Source organism: Nestor notabilis, unplaced genomic scaffold (genome assembly GCF_000696875.1).
Source record: "Nestor notabilis isolate BGI_N333 unplaced genomic scaffold, ASM69687v1 scaffold19657, whole genome shotgun sequence".
In the NCBI taxonomy this organism is placed as follows: Eukaryota; Metazoa; Chordata; class Aves; order Psittaciformes; family Psittacidae; genus Nestor; species Nestor notabilis.
The window spans coordinates 45,100-58,714 of NW_009937139.1; the positions used below are offsets into that span (position 1 = coordinate 45,100).

Here is a 13,615-nt window from a genome sequence, read left to right on the forward strand (position 1 = left end):
TTCGTGTCTTTGCAGGAGTCTTCATTAAAGTTGCCTGTTTTGCCTATTCTCTGTGGCTATAAGATTTCTTTTGAAGTAGAAAAAGCTTTGCAGGAAAAAGTTGGCACATTTTTTCTAGTTAACTTCATCTCTTCAGCCTGCAGTTCAGTGCCCAAATTCTTTCCCCTTGACAAGGAGTCACTGAAGCTAACTGGAAGTGAGACTATTAGCAGTATCAGGTGATCCCAGTATTTCTGTCCTTCAACACAGGTTATAGAGAGTCAGCTAAGAGCAATCTCTGGTTGAATTCCAAAGAGAAACAGAGGAAGGAGGGTGGGAACCCTTAGCTGAGCAGAATTAATTATGTGCATCTTGTTAGCATCTCCCAACAACCCTACTCATGCTGAGGGTGAAGATAAACAGCATGAGCAGGATTAATCTCCTTAATTAAGAAGTAACTGGATAGGTTTCTTCCTGAATGTACCACTAGATCTCTCTGAGGAGGTCGATACCTTTTTCATGTGCAGAAGAAGATAGGCACAGGAAGGGCAAGTAATATAAAAAAGAGAAAATATTTGTCAGCCCCTTCCGTCCCATTCACATCTGATGGCTTCTGAGAGAGACCCACACAGTATGTAGTGAGCCTGATACCTGTAAATCCTGAGATGTCTTGGAAGTTCTATCTCCCTCTTTTTTCTGCAAGAGAGCTTTTAGAACTTTTTTCCTGTTTCTTCTCCAGTATGCCAGAATCTGGTTAATTCAGTCTTATTTCTGTCTGGTTGTATTTGAAAATTAAAATGAGATTGATTAATAGTTGTAATACCTTTATTCAGGGATTCGGATACATCTAAAGATGCTGAGATTCATTTGCACAGAGTGAAATTCACCTCTTGTCAGCCTGATCTTAACATAAGGCAAATCTTCAGTCCCCTACTAGTTTCTTAGAGCCACAGTCCTTTCGTTATTGCAAGCGTCAACCTAATGATGGCACTTACCCTCTAGATCAGTGCAGAGGTCTCTTTTTACCAGAGAGAAGGCTTTGCATTCTAGCTCCTTTCCTTTAACTTCTTTCAAGGCAAGATTTTTTGTTAATACCCACTCTTGGTTCCAATTCAGAAACGCCTAGTGAAAATTTCTGCATTGAAAGTTCAGCTCCTGTTGCTTGCAGTTTGTGTGTTTTTGAAAAAGCTGTTGACAGGTCAAGTGGAATCCTTTTGGGAGAAGAGGACAAGACTCCTCACATGGGGAGAACAGTGGGTATCTGTAGGACAGAGAGCATATAATGCTCCTAGACTACAGCGTGTGGTAAAGCTTACATTACAGCTGAATATTCCATGAGAAGGGGAAGAAAAGCTTCCTACAGGCTGGAGAATGATGCAACTTGGAAAGCCTCTGAGGTGAATTTTCTTGGAAGCAAAGAACTGTACCCTGAAGAATGTATTGAGTAGAGAAGAGAGGGTATTATTTTATGCACATCTTTAATTATGCATATCTTTAATAATCTTTTCTCTGCCTGGGTGTATTTGAGGTCTTGGGGTTTTATTTACATTTTAGGAAGTCCAGTGTTCTAGTTGTTCGTCTAATAAAACCTGTGTTCAGTTGAAAAGCCTTTTGGTTTTAGTTTTCTGAGGAGCTCGCTTACAAGAAAGAGGGCTAGGCAGATTGGCCTCAAAGCTCTGGCTGACTCAGAGTTCCAAAACATGCTTGTCTTTAATATATTAACACCTAATAGTACCTGCCTTGAGTTATCTTCAGTTCTTCAGGTGATTCTTCAGTTCTTCAGGGAAGGTGAACCTTCCTTTATTTCCCAGACTGGAGGCACAACTTAGTCTTGGTATTCAACAAAGAGAGAGCCATGAGGCTTTCTCTTCCTGTTAACTCCGAAGTTTTGTTACACAAGATTAGGAGGATGAAGGTCACTTCTGTGCAGAAGCAAAGTCCAGCTTGCTGTCAAACACATAAAATTCTACCTATCTGGTCCATCGCATGGATGTGTCTGAATGTTGCGGAACTTCAGCAAGGGTTTCTTCTGTTTCAGTGCTGATCAGAAAAAACAAACAGTGCTAAACTTTATTATTAATGATGCTACTGATTTTTATTTTTTTTTCTGACAAGAACTGTTCAAATCCTGAGTAAAATAGGCAGAGTCATGTTTGGTGAGGGTAAACTCCAGTTGCAGATACTTCTAGCTTTATGTGTACAAAGCAGACGTCTGCCTTCCTTTCATAGACTTCCACTGCCATCAGTGTGAAACTACAATTCTTGGTAAGGTAACTAGACCAGTGCTCTAACTGGTACCTTGGGCCACCTCAGTTAGATGTGAAACACAATTGTGCAACACCTGAATAAGCATGGTGAGTTTCAAGAATGAAACTGGATACTATAGTGACAAGGGAACAGTGACCTGCACAACTGCGTGTGAGAGGGCATCCATAAAGCTTTGTTTTCTCAATTTACAGCTGACTGGAAAACAGGACATACTTGGTGTCATTGACATGATTGAACATGATTGGTTATAATAAATTCAGAGAAGTATCTCTACATATTTTAATACGAAATATCAGTATGCTAGATTTAATTTACATTATTTATATTTTTATTACATGTATTCTATTTTTATATTAGATTTACTTTCATTTAACATTCAGTATGTACATAGTACTGCAGGTCAAGGTCAAATTCAAGATATTGTGCTAAATTCTAGTATCTTTTCGTGGTTGCTGCACAAACCAGCTAATTAACTACAAATCAAGGCTGTCGTTTTCATTGTAATAGTTATTAATTAAATAATTTATAAACATTATGATAGAGAAAAGTTATGGAAGAAAGTGTAGTTTGGTAGGTTTGTTGGGAGGGACAGCACTGTGTGAAGGACAGTGTGAAAGATGATCTTGGAAACTGCGGTTTAACACATTTCATTCTGGCAGAAGTACTTGGCTATGCTTGTGTGGGGCCACACACTGAACTGGGAATAGCTGCATGCTCAGGAATAACCCATTATGTATTCTGCTGGCTTCCCATGCCTCCTTTCCCTTAACAAAGTGAATATGGAGTGTGTGGAAGATCGCTTAAGCTAGCACTGCAAAAAGCCTACATGAAATTACGCTTTTAACAACAGATGTTTATTAGGATTTGTTAGTCAGCAACACGAGGGTTTTTTGCATATGAAGTTTGTTCTCCTTGTTCAAGAGAAGCAAGAAGATGATAAAAGAAAACCTCTTTAGGTATGGAAGCAGCATATACTAACATCTTGCAATGTGTAAGAGGTAAATATAGGAGGGAAGGCTAATTCCAAAACATTTGTGTTATAAAGCATTCAATTTTTAAATGCCTGAGCTCATTGGCTTGATACCATGAAAAAATGATGTTTTGCAGCTGTCTTTTATAACAGAGCTTTGCATACCCAGTGACAAACTGACAAACCCACTGCAGTATTTCATAAATGATGGCATTTCTATATTAGATAACTTTTCAATTCCATAATTTTTTTGTTTCATAGCATCAAACCAGGTAGCCTCCCCTGTGCATGACCCGTATTTTCCAGACTATGAGCTCTAATATTCAAAGTCCTAAGGATGTTTTTTCGCTTGACAGATGGGGTGGAAACTAGAGACACGCAAATGTTAGCCTTGTCTAACTTTTCAGTGCTGATCATAGTTCAAAAACAGCTGGCTGTTACAGGGCTTCAAGAGATACAGTGATAAATTTTAACAGGACTCATATACTAATGCAGTATTTTTGCAAAAGTATAGAGAAGACAAGACAAGCTTATACTGTTTGCTGCTATTAGAGTTTGGGTGATAGTGACAGTTACTGTGGCTTTTTCAAAGTAGAATGAGTACCAAGCCTCTGTTAACGCGGTGTTTTAGGGGGTTCCCATGTTGCTTTTTTTTCTTCCTTAAAGTTACCTTTCTGAAGTATCTTATAAAAAGGTCCAGGAGAACTTCTGTACATCTTGCAAGAAGTGACTTGTCTCATGCTCATATCCAGGTCTTGATTCCCTCTCTTTCTTCAAGTCTTCTTCTCTTGAATGGTTTGCTCAGATCGGTATATAGTTGCTTCAGAAATATTTAGTATGAAAATATAGTGATTTGTTTTTAAATGCGAAGAGCTAGAAATTTGGAACTAATCCATTTAAAAGTAGGGAGGGAACATACAGGTGAAAATAATTTATGCGATCATCTCATTGCTCCTTTTTTACTTCAAGATGAAGCTGTTTTAGTTAGCTGAGGTGAATTGCTAGTAATTCTTACCAAATAGTACATACAGATTAGTCTAAGAAGTTGTATTTAAATTCAGATTTTATTACGCCATGAAAGTTACAGCTGAGAAAGAAAGGCCACCTTTCTGTACTTAAACAATTGCAATTTTCAAGTGGCAGAATTTTGTAGAAGAGATTACCCATGATCTTTCAAAAGCCTTTCATCATATTAAAATATCTACAAGAAAGTATCAACTTTTTTTTTTTATTTTTATTTTGTTTAGGACTGTCAGTGATACCTGATAGTTATGTATGTATGTGTGTATATATAGTGCACTGAGCAGAAGGAGAATCTTCAAGGTTATTACCACCTAATGTTTGGGGTAGTAGTAGTGAAAGCAAAACAAACTTCGTATTTCAAACTTTAGGAAGTGTATTGAGAGCTTACTTACAAAACGCTTTGTGTCTCTTGCATATTATTTAGCTTTGAATCCTTAGATGATTAAAGTATAACCTCTTCTGGCTGCCTTTCAGGATGGAAACATGCAACAGCACAAAGTGCGGTATTAGTTCGTGGCAGTTTTGGGGGTTTTTGTACATTTGTTTTCAGATAATGCTGTTCATGTTGTTTCTGTGGGGAGGTTTCATAGAACTGCTTAGTTGTTTTAAGACAGGTATTACACTACATTGTCAGAATGAAAACCTGAATTCTGTAAAGTTGAATATTTGTCAAAGTACAAGATAGCAGAATGCAGACTTAATCTTACAAGTTCACTGCAAGTCTTCATAGCTGATTAGATGCTTGTGCATTTTTTTTTTCCATTTATTGAATTTTTAACATGAACTCTTTCTTTTTCCTTAGGATGAAGAGAATGGGAATAGACAAGGTATGTCTTAGTTTTATTCTTTCATGGATCCAATTTGTTGAGCACTTCAGCTGTGTAGTATGTTTCAATAGCTATCTAAGAGTTTGAAATGTACAGTCACTTCAGTGTGACCATCAAGCTCATTGAATTTCGTGGCATTGGAGCAAAAGAAAGAAAATACCTGTCTTTTAGCTTCACCTATTTAGTGTAGGTGTTTGTGTGGAGACTCTGTTAATTTAAATGTGCTGTTTTACTTCTCTGCTGTGTATATATCGCCTTGTCATGTATATGACAAGAAGACAGGAAACCTTTTTAGTGCCAAAGTTTCACACTCTTAATTTGATTTGCATGTAAGACCCACAGTTATCTGTGCAAAGTACTGTTGTAAAGGGTTTGAGTCTCATGTATAGCATTTTAGAGTGCTGTACACTGTGTTTGAGAGCAGCCAGTATGAAATTGGAATTTTGTTGCAGCTTACTCTAATAAAAGCAACATACTATATATATAAATCTTGTGTGGGTTGTGGTGGTAAAAATTATCCACTGAAGTGGTATACAACTGTTCTAAAAACAGAAGATTAAAAATGTTATTCCCGTTATCGTCGTGATGCTTTCTGCAGGATTTAATAGCACTGATCTAACTTATTTCATCAGTTTTGATGCTCTTACGTACATTTTAAGAGATCCATGAAACATGCTCAGTGATGTCGGATAAGATCTGTGGATAAAATTCTTGTACTTGATTTAGGAGGGATGGAAAAACTGCTTTTTTTCTAGGTTATGCCTGTCAGTTGTGTCCCCCATCCTGTCCCCTCTATTTTCATAGATTTCTTTCTCTCACGTTGCCTGTGTCTGCTCTCTTTCTTAATTCACCAGTTAACTTTTCTTAATTTGTGCTACATCTCAGTCCCACTTAATTTAAATTTCTCTGTAGTATTTAGCTATTTTCTCATCCACAATCCCCTTTTGCTGATACCTGTTTCCTTAAAAGTGTGAAAAATGTCTTGATTTAAGTAAGGAAATGAGGTTTTCAGGTTGAGAGCCCAGTCCCAGTTTCTGATTTTCCCAGCCTCTCATGATAGTAAGGCACACAGCAGAGGTGGGATTAGCTGCACTGGCAAGTGTAACGTGCTTCAGTTTGTGATTCATTGGGTACTGTGCAATTCATTGAGGATGGGCCTGTTCAAATGTGGGACCTTTGCTCAGACAGCACAGGGCAAATGTTTGTTTGTTTCACTGGTAGGCTGCGATTTTCTTTAAACTGTAGCAGAGAAAGGTACCTGGTTTCAATGTACTTTTAAGAATCTCATTTGGTTGGAAGACAGAGAACATAACGGAACTTTTGTTTCAGCTTTTGGGGTTTTTTTTGTGTAACTGTGGTCTATTAGAAACGCTCTGGGAAATATGAATTTGCTTGAACTTTCTTTCTTTTTCTTGGAAGCAAATGAGTTCATACATTTCATCCTCTTTTTACTAAGCTGTTGTCATCTGCTTGTTAAACAGTGAAAAGTCAATCTTTTCTTACTCCTCATCACCCCACTATTTACCCCCCAAACTTGTAACCTCTTTATGCCTTTTGTCATATAAAAATAAAAAGCATATTCACAGAGGAGTTAATCCTCTGTGCCAAACCAGCATAGAAAATACCACTTGTAGTCTAGAAAAAGAAGTTCTACAGTATACTTCTCACAGGGAGAACTGGATCAGCTAAACATACAACTGTGGGTCTGTTTATCTAAAATGTTAGCTGAGATCTATTTTTCAGTAGAGGAACAGCAGTAAACAAACATTCATTTGGTTTGCTGTGACACCTGTGCAGGTGGGAGCAAGATTATGGAAATTTTTGTGTAGCTACTTAAACTATGAATCATAGCTCAACTATTGCTTATTTATAGCAACGTAGTACGTTGTATGCCTTGAAATACAGATTAGAGGGCACAAAGTGCTCTGGGAAGATAACATTCTCATTAGCAGGAGAGAAGGTTGGACTTGTGCTCCTTCTGTAACGGGGAAGAGATGACTTTGAGATGGAGTATGTAGGTGTCAGTAGAACTTAACCTGCCAGTTCTGTGTATTACACCTTTAAAAATAACAAAATGGGACCAAGTCATGCAAAATGCTGGAGAAAAGAAGTCTGTAAGAAGTCTGTTTCTCCAGCATTTTCCATGATCTTGGGGAGTGGGAGTGAATGGAATGATGTCTGTTTACATTGCTACAAGATTTTCCTCTTACCAAATGAGGTGAGTAGGTAGCTTGTGAGGAGAAAATCAGGAAAAGTGTATCTCACTTTTTGTGTTCACAAGCAGCATGTTAATTTTGCAAAAGTGGATATGCCAGAAATTCTGTGAAGGATTATCGCAAGGATTCGTAAAGTAATCAACACTGGAAGATTAGACCGAGCCGCTTTGGAGCTGCAAGAAAAGCTGTGTGTTTGGCTGCTGGCTGTGACTGGAGGGGTGCCTTGGTGCTGAAGCACCAGTTGCTTCCCCAGCTTGAGGAAGAGCATGTTGCTGGTCAGGGTGCAGTGCATTTGTCGTGCAGAGGAGCCATCTAGTGGCAAATTTAATGTATTTTCTTTCAAATTTGGAGGGAAAACTTGCCTCTGTGAAGCTCCATCTTAATTAACAATGAAAGTATCTGAATGATAGTAATTTTTCTTTTGAAGTTTGTAGATGATAATTCGCCTAATTCAGTTGAGCTTTCATTATGAAGCTAAGGGGATTCAAGCTTTTCATTTTTGTGAAGCAGTGTGTGCCAGTGCAAAATTGTCTTTATCAATTTTGGGTGAAGATTTCTAATTGCCTTTCTGCTTTGCCCTTCTCACAGGTTAAACTTACCTTTAGAAGTTGAGATTTTTATAAGGTTCAGCATTTACAGGTTTGGGTAGGTGAGTGTGGAGAAGAGCATCTCTATTGCTATTGCCTCTTATTGAAAGCACTCGAATATTTGTTCTTTTTTTTCAAAGGAGCTGAGTACCTAATTAGGCCTAGAGGGCAGAAGATAAAAGCATGTACCAGGTTTGATATATTCTAACAGTGAAAGAAATATTTTTATCTGGCTTTATGTTCTGATATAGAATTTCAGAGCAACTTTTTTAGTAACTTGCTCCTGGCTTGCGTTAATCTTGCTTTTGGTAAGCAGTAAGATTTCAAAGCATTTAAAATAAAAGGTAATGCAAGTTTGTTCAGCAGAGCTCTAAACTGGGAAAGACACAGGAGAGAGATGATGGCCAAAAAGCAAGTAAGGAAGTGGTGGGTCAGGTTCTCAAGCAAAGAGGTTAGGATGCTGTGGAGAGGAGACACCTCATGGTCAACAGTTGGGGCGGAAGCGGACCACCTCAAGTGTATGCAAATAAATAAGAGATTGCTTACAGGACAGTATGAAAGGAAGAGCTCCCATGTCTTTTTTGAGGGCCTCTCAAGCCCTCGTGCACTCAAGTATGCAGCATGGAGAACAGTCAGGAGGAAGTGGAGGTCTGCATGCAGTTGCAGGGCTACAGTCTCATTGGGGTCACAGAGAGATAGTGGGATAGCTTGTAGTAGTGGGCTAGAGAGCTGCAGTGGATGAGGACATGCTCTTTGGGAAGGAGAGATTGGGAGAGCACAGAGGCCAAGTGTCTTTTGTTCTCAGTTTGTAAGAGGGCAGCAGAGGTGCATAGAGTTCTGGCATTGGATGGATGGGGAGCCAGCTTAGAGTTTATGGTCAGGATTTGCAAGCAGACCCATGTGGGCAATGTTTTGGTGGGTGTCTGCTACAGACCACCTGATCAGGGAAGAAGTACCTGAGGCTTTCTTAAGACAAGTGGCAGAAGCTTCACATATGCAGGTCCTGCTCCTTATGGAGGACTTTAGCACACTATTATCTCTGGAAAGGCATCATAGCAGATTTACCCTAAAAATTTTGTAGTTATTTGAAAGAGTGCTGTTCTTTCCTACTTTCACTGTCCTGGTTGATGACCTTAAGCAAAGCTATTAAAATGCTTTCCTAACAGGTTGAGGATGTATATCTTTCTTTATGGATTCCGTTGTCACTGCCTGGAAACTTTCATCAGCTTCAACTGTTTTCTTGAGAATTTCTGTTATACTGACCAGCCTGTATTAACTTGGAGCATTTCTTTCATGTGTTTTGAGGATGGTATGCCATCAATATTCTGTTTTTTTAGAGTTGCCCTATTTAAAAATTTTATTTAAGAAGTATCTCGGAAGGCAGAAGTCTCCCAGGAAAGCATTGTAGGAATATTTGGAGACAAGCTGAAAAATGCCTGTACCTGTTAAAAATAGAGATATACAAAAGATGAAATTCCTATTTTATGTTTAATACAGTGCCTGGAAATCCAGTATAATGATAATCCAGTATTTATTCTTTTTTTAATACGATGTTCTTGCTTTTCCTACTTCTATTTCTATGTAGAAGTATCTATAGCAACTAGCTGCTTATCTTCCAAAACAAAAATAAAAGGCAACTTAGGTATATTGCTCAGTGTCCTTTTCTATAGAGACTGAGCATGCACTTTCTAATGATGCTTTAGACATCTGTTTTCACTGAGGTTTCTGGATTGTTAATTTGTGATCACCAGGCTATTTTTTTAAATGTTCCTAACTATGACTTACAGTTTCTACCTTTCAGTTGTCTAAGTTAAATATTTCCAATTTATGACCTGAGCTCCTTCAGCTCTGTGCAAGTCTGGTTTGATGTTGTAAAGCCGGATGGAAAAAAACAAGGAAGAGGTTTTTTAGTCCTTGCTGCCGCTTACATAATGCCTCGAGTATTTGATGTTTCATTTCTTTAAACAGACTGATTTCTGTAATGTAGTTTGTGCTCTCCCAGGATTTAATTTAATCCCACGTTTTTTAACATCATTGTCTATCAGTTCAGTCTGTTACAAAATAAACTAATCGTGCCTGTGATAATGGAACAAGGTAGGTAAGGAACCAGAGAATGAATGTGAAAGTAAGTGTTTGGCAAGGTAGCTGGAATGGTGCGGTCTAAGGTATATTATTGTGGAACTAGGAATAACAGACGAGGTATGTAACACTAATGTTTTAGGATAGTGCCACAGTAAATTGTCCTTTTTAATGGATTTTTAATCCGCCTTAATTTTTTGACACTAAATGTTGAGAGTGCTGGAAGAGGGCTTGTTTAAGTTTTCCACTGAGACCAAAACCTGAGGATTTGTTCTTCCTTTTAAATACATCCAGAATGTCCAGCAAAGTGGCCTTTGAAGTTGTCACATTGTAACATTTCTCAGTCACTACTGTTGAGTTCAGATCATCTTTGATTTTTTGATAAAAATGCAGAGCTGCATGAGTGTAATTTCTGTGGATTTACAGGAGGGTCTGTAGGTTCGCTAGAACAGACGTAAATTGAATGGCTATGTGCTTATCTAAGAACTACAGTAAATCCTCTAGACTGTTTAATCATAGATTAAATTTTAAACTTGAAAAGGTTTTCTTTTAGGTTTGAGAGAGTTGAAAAGCTTGTAATAATATTGGCAAATAATGCAAAGGGAAAACATGGTTTTGGAGAGCTTGTTAATTAAGTTGAAACTGTGTTACATGTTTTCCGTAACAGTGCCAGATTATTTTTCTTCTCTTCTTGCCATGAAGATGGAATTGAGGTTCTATTAGTCAAATGGTTTAAGAGTAAGCGAAAGAAAAAATACCATCTTCGAGTTGCCTAATCAAAGTGCCAGAGGTGCTTTGAGTAGTAACAGAGGGTATTTTTGTTCCCTATATTACAGAGTTGAATGCCAGGTGTTTCTCTGCTAAATGACTCAGCAGTGCTATTTGACTTACTATCATCCTCTTTTAGAGACTTATCCTTAGCACTGTATTTTTTTTTAGTTAATTTGTACTTGACAGTGGGTGAAATAAGCTCTTTTGGGGCTGGGCTGGGACTTTTGGTCTCCTTCTCTGCAATGGATTGCTATTGGAGAAATGCTTACTATGTATGAAATTCAGTTTGCAGATTAAAAAATCCAGAATTGTCTTTAGTTGGACTCTCTCAGTTAAATGTAATCCTGACAGTTTTGTGATTTATGTTTAATTAAATGAAATATCTGTTAGTAAATTTAAGTATTGCTGTACTTGCAGCAATCTCTTTTTGAGTAGCTTGGGAAATGATTAGTGTATTTTTGATTCAGGGATCATGCAGAAGCATTTGTCTTACTGTATCTGTACGTACTTGTCCTCTCTTTGCCTAATAGGTGTCCCAGGAATCAGTGCCACTAAGCATTGTTGTGCCAGTGGAGTTCAAATGCCTTGGCTATCCAAAAGCATGCTTGTAGATCTTCATGTTCAAGAGGAATGTTCCTCCTTGGTTTCTTTTGTGGTTTTTTTCCCTCTTCAAAATGTAGAGTTTCCTAGTCAGAGAGGAGTCCTTTTTGTAGTCTTCATGACTTGCATCTTTTTATCTGACTGTATTATATCAGAAGGTGAATGACTACAGAAAAGTGATGTGTTTGTTGCTGTTTTGTAGTGTTTTGGTAGATTGGATAATACAACTTCTGCCATGTATGTCATTTGGTTTTCCAGAATGCTCCATCCCTTGCAGTGGTCAAGGTCAGGTTGGACAGGGCCTTGGGTGACATGATCTAGTGTGAGGTGTCCCTGCCCAAGGCAAGGGGTTGGAAATAGGTGATCTTAAGGTCCTTTCCAACCCAAACCATTCTATGATTCTATGAATTGCAGAGCAGTATAGTAATACAGTCTCGTATGCAGAGAGTAGCTTAAAAAGTAACTCAAGGTGACTGCATTTGGTAATACTAGTTATGTTCCTTATGGAGCAGCTGTATTCCAAACTAGCATTTTAGGGGATTGAGTTAGAATTGGCACCTAGATAAAATTTATTTCTATGTGAAATTAGGGGAATTACGAGAAGTTTTGCTGTGTATGACCCCCATGTAAGTAAATTATAAATGTTATCAAGTCTTAATTCTGCTGTTCTGTTTTAAAAGTAGCAATTTTTTTAATATTACCTTTTATTAAAGAGAAATAATTTTTTATTAAACACAAATTCTATTATTTTATTAAATATGAAAATGTTTATATTGGCTAGGAAAAATGCTGTTGGAGTAAACTGCTTTTCAGTGTATGTCTTACATTTGATTTAGAAGTTCATACTCCTTCAGACTACTTTTCTTAACTTCAGTTGCATAGAATAAGGACTCTCTTCGATTTCTTACTACCCTTGTTTAAGCCGATGAATTTTTTGCCTTGAGCCTTCTATATACTTGGTGATTAATTTTTATTTCCTTACTTCTGATGGTGCTGAATGTCTGCAGTAAAATTTCAAGTAACAGTTTGCCTTCTCTAAAGTTATATTCTCATTCGAATAGCATCACTTAAGGGAGTAGTTGTACTGCAGGGAATATTTTAGTTGTTCTGTCAGTAGAACTACATTACTGCCTGCACAATAACTTGAGTTTTAATTTTTCCTCACTGGTGACCAGTTACTCATGCTGGAGATTCTTCTGTGCTAATAACAAGACTGATAAAGGAAAAGACAATTTGATCTTTATGGACTGTTTTTCAGTTTCTTGTCAGCTAACTTGTGTACTTAGCAACTGTATGTTTCTGTTCTTTTCCTGTCTTTTTGGAAGACTGCAGCTTTGTTTATAGCTACATTTATGGGGAAATGAAGGAAACATGAAATTCTTTTTCACAGTTGTACTTTTCATCTCTGCTGCCTCCTTGTGTATGTGAGTGCTCCTGGCAGCTCACAGTTTGCCCTGTTTTTTGTGTGTGTGGAGCCTTGTTTCACTTGCAGTTGAAGATTCGGGAGAAACGGTCTTATTTGACGGTAGCCTGCAATGTAATGCTTAATTATAAAGTCGCTTACAAAAGCAGGGAGGAGGCAAAGTAGTAATCAGCAATGAGCACTGGAAAAGCACAGGTAAATAAGGCTACATCTTTAAGACTAGTAGTATGAGCTGCTTTACTGCTCTTTGTTTTGTCACCTTGTAAGGAATTGCTGGCGTGCTCCAAAAAATTAGGCCTTTCAGTATTAGGAAGGAAAATTGTCAGTCTGCTCTGGCATTATGTAGTGCAGAGCTGGAGAACTTAGTGTAAAAGTTTCACTGTGATAATCTGCTCTAGATGAAGGGCTTTAGAAGGCAGGAAGTTTAGGCTCCCATTTTGGATGGCATCTTGCTTTTGCCTGATGATTGGGTGCAAAAAGGACCCAGTGGAGATTTAGAGACAATTAAACTGAAGCATGGCAATTGTTAGGTTTTCAGACATGGGGGCAAGTTACCACATTGTTCATTTTATTCCATTTCTGTAATGATTGAGTGCGCATCTACAAGATTTATTCCCCCTCAGTTGGTCTGAAGAAAGTATTGTTGGCTTCTGCTGTCAGAAAATGCTGTTTAACTTTGTTTGCATTTCAAACTTAAAATATAAACATATGCTTTGAAACTATGTATTCAAGGAAGTTCACTTATATGTTACTGATGGGAAAAAATTTTGGCTTGTATCCAGATATGTAAAAGACCAAGGAGAAATGAAGAACATGTATTCATCTACTAAAGCTTGGGGGTCCTAGCTTTTCTTCTTGTCTTGTATTTGGAT

General features: G+C 37.8%; 1 protein-coding gene across 1 annotated transcript in view; it reads left to right on the forward strand.

Annotated features, from left to right (window-relative positions):
* The window catches only part of ARHGAP21 (Rho GTPase activating protein 21), a 63,147-nt gene that overhangs the window by 729 nt on the left and 48,803 nt on the right, over positions 1-13,615 (forward strand). The window contains 2 exon segments of the mRNA XM_010018685.1: positions 5,043-5,067; positions 11,111-11,119. The gene's annotated coding sequence lies outside the window, so the exon portion shown is untranslated.